The 5427-nt window shown below is 39.9% G+C and overlaps 1 non-coding gene across 1 annotated transcript; it reads right to left on the bottom strand.

The window, feature by feature from the left end:
* Positions 1 to 3412: 3412 nt before the first annotated feature.
* On the bottom strand, positions 3413 to 3531 carry LOC149081253 (5S ribosomal RNA). The gene has a single exon (XR_016193486.1). It is a non-coding gene; the product is annotated as a 5S ribosomal RNA (ribosomal RNA).
* Between the last annotated feature and the right edge of the window lie 1896 nt (positions 3532 to 5427).

Here is a 5427-nt window from a genome sequence, read left to right as displayed (position 1 = left end):
GATTCTCATGTTCGAAAAAAGAAATGGAACTTCAGTTAACGAGCTTAATTCGTTCCGCCAACGTACTTGTTATCCGAATCGCTCGCATCGAATCAAACGTTCCTATAGGAAATGATGTAAACTCTGATAATTCGCGTTCCACAATTATTCATTCACATAAAAATGACAAATAAAAACGGCATCCATTCAATAATACAACGCATCAATAATTAATAAATAATACAATAAAATATATATAATATTATAACGCCATAAATAAACATGCAATGCGATAATTTTTACAAATTAACTTACTTTTAATTAACAACGAGAGAGGGAGAGAAAGAGGAGGAGGAGGACTATTATATCGTTTAGGACGATTTACAGACTGAAATGTTGTTTGCAAACTTATTCTTTTTGCGTGAATTTCAAAAAGAACCTTATCCAATGGCACTTGCTTTTGCCTCCTTTTTAGGATTTCTGGGAAATGGGAAATTGCAGTGCTTTCGTTGGACAGATTCATTGCTCGCACACGGGTACAGTTTTATTTAATTTGTTCTTTTCTACAAAAGGACGGAGATTCCGTCCATAAATTCTTGCAGTTGCGTGCAAAGAAATCCACCTGTTCATCTACAGTCAACTCCTGGCCACTAGTTCTTGAATATGTCATCCTCATGCTGCTCCAGTCCCATGGTCTTCTCCATGGCCACAGTCTGTTCGACCAATGATGGTTCCTGTTCGTGAGCTAGCCCCTCAAAGTCACGTTGTTCAATAATTCAACCAGCCCACAGTTTCTTCCAAGCGGAATTTTAAAAAAACCCCCGCAAATACGCGTGTTTACAATGCTACATCTAGTTTCGTATCATAAACGGTCACGCTCGCACTTGGGTTTATTTTTCGAGTGAGGCACGCTGACCGGAGACTGTAGGGGACAATATTATCCACATTTCCACAGTACATGTGTGAACGAAAGCGAAAAGCCATCAGCATAATTGTGATAACGTGAAAATAAATAAACAAAGCGCAATCGTCGCTCGTTAACCGAAGTACCACTGTGTAAGTTGTCCGGTAGAAACTGCATGAATTCTTCGATACACGAATTCCCTCCCTCGCCCGTTCCGAGTAGTAGCCTATATGAAAATTGTCCAAAGGACCATGTTCTTGATACTCTATCACCTACGCAAGCCATTCGGTAGAGCGGCACTATAGAGTTGTTATCGTTCTAAAGGGAACTATAACTTTTAGTTCCAATTCCATGTGACGGACGGTGAATTCGTAAACTTTGACATTTCACTCAAAAACTCTAGATCGTATATATAGAGGCAGGGTTCTCAATGTGGCGATGCATTGTGCAATGATTATGTTAATGATGGCATTGTTTTTTTGTTTTTTTTTTATGAAATTCGAATATATTGCAATTTAAATGTGAGCATATGTAAGTCTTTTCAGTGTATTTGTATTCATTTGCTATAATGATGGTTATTATAAATGTTAATCATTGTATTCAAAGCCAGGCCCGGTCCTCTATAGCAGGGGTTCTCAACTTGTGTTTCGCGGAGCCCTCGGGGTTCCACGTGCACTTCCCACGGGACTTCGCAGTCGCTCTAAGACAGCAAAATAAATCAGTAAATTTGATAGCAAAGGAACCCACGCGGCTCCATCATAGAAATTACGCACTGAAAAGGGCTCTGCGAGTCAAAATACAGTAGTATTTGTTTGCTTAAACCAACTGAGCCGTCTCAACGCATAGGGGGCCCACCCAGGTATGTTCGGCACGGCCTCATATCCAAAGCGGCTTCCATGATACATCTGGCATTGATTTTTGAGAATAATTGTATAAAATAGTAGGCTGTTTCTTCCAACTAGGTAGATCTAGGGGGTGAGCTAGAACGAGGGGCATTCTGCACATCACTTTGCCCGAGGGGTCTTATCATGTTGTTGAAACGCCATTGCCCAGAGGAGCAGAGATTTAACCTTTTTTCCCCTAATCTTTTCCACTTTAAACTTACAAGAAAATGTAATGTACGGGGGAGCCCCTGATAAAATCATGGTTGAGAAGCCTCTGTCAATATGTGTGTGTATATTTATCGATAAGGCATAAGATTTTAATAATTTTGTATAATTTAAGTATTTGGTATAATTTTGTAGTTTTTTTTGTAGTGTGAATTTTTTAGAGCTTTGTTAAGCAGTTGAGGTGAAAATGAAATATGCAATCAATGTATTTTGATCTAGTTTTATGAGTCCAGTATTCTTATTTTCTTCTGCCTGATATCAGCCTTTGACTGTACTACTGATTATATCCATGAGCGTTTTTTTTTTCTCTTTTATTTTGTGTGAAATTTGATTGGTCACCGACAGAGCCGTAGCTAGGCAGGTGCATCCACACTTGGAAGGGGGCCTAAATGGGACATTCTGGGCTCAAGAATGGGCCAGAACCTAAATGCAAATTTTTGCACAGTGCACAGGAATGGCTAGTTACGGCACTGATCACCGATACTGTATTCAAAAAATTGTTCAAACTTCATCCTTTGGTTTGTAAACTATGGACTACATTTTGATTATTGATCATGATGATGAGTTGACATAATTTATGTGTATTACATGTTGAATCGAATCGAAACACATGAAATTTTCGACATAATATCTTCTTAATTATGATAAATGGCGGTGGTATTTCGTGAGTTGAGCATCTTTAATGAAAAAAAAAATTGTGCATCTTGTTTTAATGCAATGTCATGACTATTTCTATGGTCACAATGACCAACTTGGTTCTCTCTGGAATAATTCAAAGATGTAAATTGGACTTGTACGCTAGAGCAGGCAGAACAGGTGTGTCGGCAACTGAAGAGATAGGTTGATCAACATTCATACAAGGTGATGTACTACCAAGACAGGACTTTGACTCGCCGAGCCTAGGACAAAGCAGTCATTAGTGAGTCTTACTCTGACTAAGATGTTTATCTAGACAGCGATAATATATTGTTTAAATGTCACCTCCGACATGTGACAGAAGAGATACCTGGGTGAATTCCAAACTTACCGATGCAGAAATAAGGCCTAGTGCACCAAGAGAGAGAAAAAAAAGCAGCGAGAATGACTTGTTGTTGCTATTGAGTACAGAAATTCAGGTTTACACAATTCTTGCTGACTGGTGCTGACTGATATAACTGCTGACTATGGCCCCCACAAGGGTGGGGCCTGACAAGGCTCCAGTCCTGGGGCCCGAGATGATTCTTATTATTTTTTTGTTTCTACGCACTATAAATTCTCTACAGAGAGGACCCGTTTTGACCTATTCTGGGGACCACCACTACTACTAAACCACACATGTACTTCGTCTATATTCGCCTGCGGAACTTCTGACGAATTGGTACACGTTGGAACGTGCGTGTCCGTGTTGTGAACCTAACGTGAAGCTTGTGAAAAAAAGTGATGCCAACAGCACGCGGTGTTCCCAGGTGGTCACCCTCCCAAGTACTGACCGCTCCCGATGCTGCTTAACTTCGGTGATCGGATGAGAACCGGTGTTTTCAGCATGGTACGGCCGTTAACGATAAATCCTGTGGGCCACCAAAGATCACACCCCAGGGGCCCCCTGTTACAGGATGTGGGGGGGACCACCCATTGATTGACCATCAAGAGATGGTTTGCGCTCTTCCCCAAGATGGATGGACGGCTGAAACCTGATGTATAAAAACTCGATCCACAAGTCAACTAAGAGAATGCTGAGGGAAATGGCGCGGATGCTAGAGCACCAGACATTCCACAGTGATGCTTCAATGCTTCTTCGTATGATTGATCAACTCCCCGTTTGATTCAATAATGCAGATTTTGTGACGCGATGCCTCCTTTCCCCATGCTTCCAACATGATCTTTCCAACCTCGAGAGAATCAACTTATACAATCAAAAACGTTCCGCGTAAAAAACGGAGGTAAAAACGGACTTTTTTTTGTGAACAGCGTAAAGATGTTGATCATTGATTCAAAATGAAAACGCTATGGATTGCTTCAGAATTATGGCTGTCAGACTCCTTAATGCAGTGATTCTATCTTCAAGAACGCATGTGCATTACTCAGTATAAATTTCTCGAAAATAACATGTTCACCTCACTTCGTTTACGACTTTGCTATGCGAATTTATCTATTAATTGTGATATTGAATAATTTTTTTGGTCGATTTGAAGGATTCTTGTCTGTAAATAATTATGTAGGCTATACGATGCAATAAACGCATGTTGATCATATTGTGGATGCATTTTACATGGAAATTGCATTTTGTATAATTTGGGAAATACAATATAAAATAGGTTTGAGGAATTCTAATTAACCTTGTCAGTTATTCATTTTCCAATACTTTCTGTAATTACTGTGTAAGAAATTCTTTCCTGACATGAAATCGTTTGAATTAAAAAAATCGGAGAAAAGTTGGGAAAGAACGGCATAGACTATCGGACAACGCTCCTTTTACTCATTTATGCTGTTCTTTCCCAACTGTTCTCAGATTTTTTTAATTCAACTATCTCAGCGAATATTGCTCTTTAGAAGCGCAGAATTTTTTTTGGCCCCAGGAGAAACAGAGCAACAACTTTATAATTGGCTTTTTATTAAAAGGTGTCCATATAAAAAAATTATTTTTATATTATACTAACTATACCCCTTTTCAACATGAATGGCATCTCTGAGTGTTCAACACGTTCTTTGGATAATTCCTCCCAAATGTTACTTGGTGGTAGAGGTGCTTCCCGAATATCGAAAGTGTTCACAGTGAAGACAAATACGTTTTGGTCTCTTCGAACTCAATTTGGAACTAAAATCATCACCATTTTTCGTTGAATAGACACGTCGGAAAAATTTAATCAAAGTATTGATTCGAAATACGGCCACTTATCTGAAATACATCTACACATAATTCACGGCAACCGGTTTCGCGTAAAATATATAAATCAAGTCACCTATAAACATTTAATAAAAATTTTAGTCGAATTTTAATCGGATTGATCGAGTCGGTTAACTCAGTGGTCGGCAAACTCATTAGTCAACACAGCCAAATATTAGCAGTACAGCGATTGAAATTTCTTTCGAGAGCCTATTTTTTTTTAAACTATACAGGTAGGTACATTGTTATTAACTTAATTAGGGTACTCCTAAGCTGGCCCTTTGCTAAAAACGTCCTCGATCTGATGAGGGTACGTTCGCTGATGTCGACCCCTTCAGACTCTCCCATCCACACTCGTCTTGTATATGACCGATGTTGGATGCGGATGGAGAGAGAGGTGGCCACGGGAGAGTCGTCGTGAGAGGTGGTGGCCCAAGAGCGTCGTCTTCTATGATGTGGCCAGGTAGAGGTTGACGTTCCTTTGGTATAGAAAATATTGCATGCCCCCCCCCCCCCATGTTCCGAGAGGGGACTCGTCTTTTGCGTCTATCTGTCCCCCAGTACCAAAAGCC

Source organism: Pholcus phalangioides, unplaced genomic scaffold (genome assembly GCF_987345545.1).
Source record: "Pholcus phalangioides strain wild (caught in Gottingen) unplaced genomic scaffold, Ppha-v1.0 ptg000010l_1, whole genome shotgun sequence".
Classification (NCBI taxonomy): Eukaryota; Metazoa; Arthropoda; class Arachnida; order Araneae; family Pholcidae; genus Pholcus; species Pholcus phalangioides.
The sequence above is the reverse complement of the archived record's forward strand: the minus strand, read 5'-3'. Positions and strand labels throughout refer to the sequence as shown.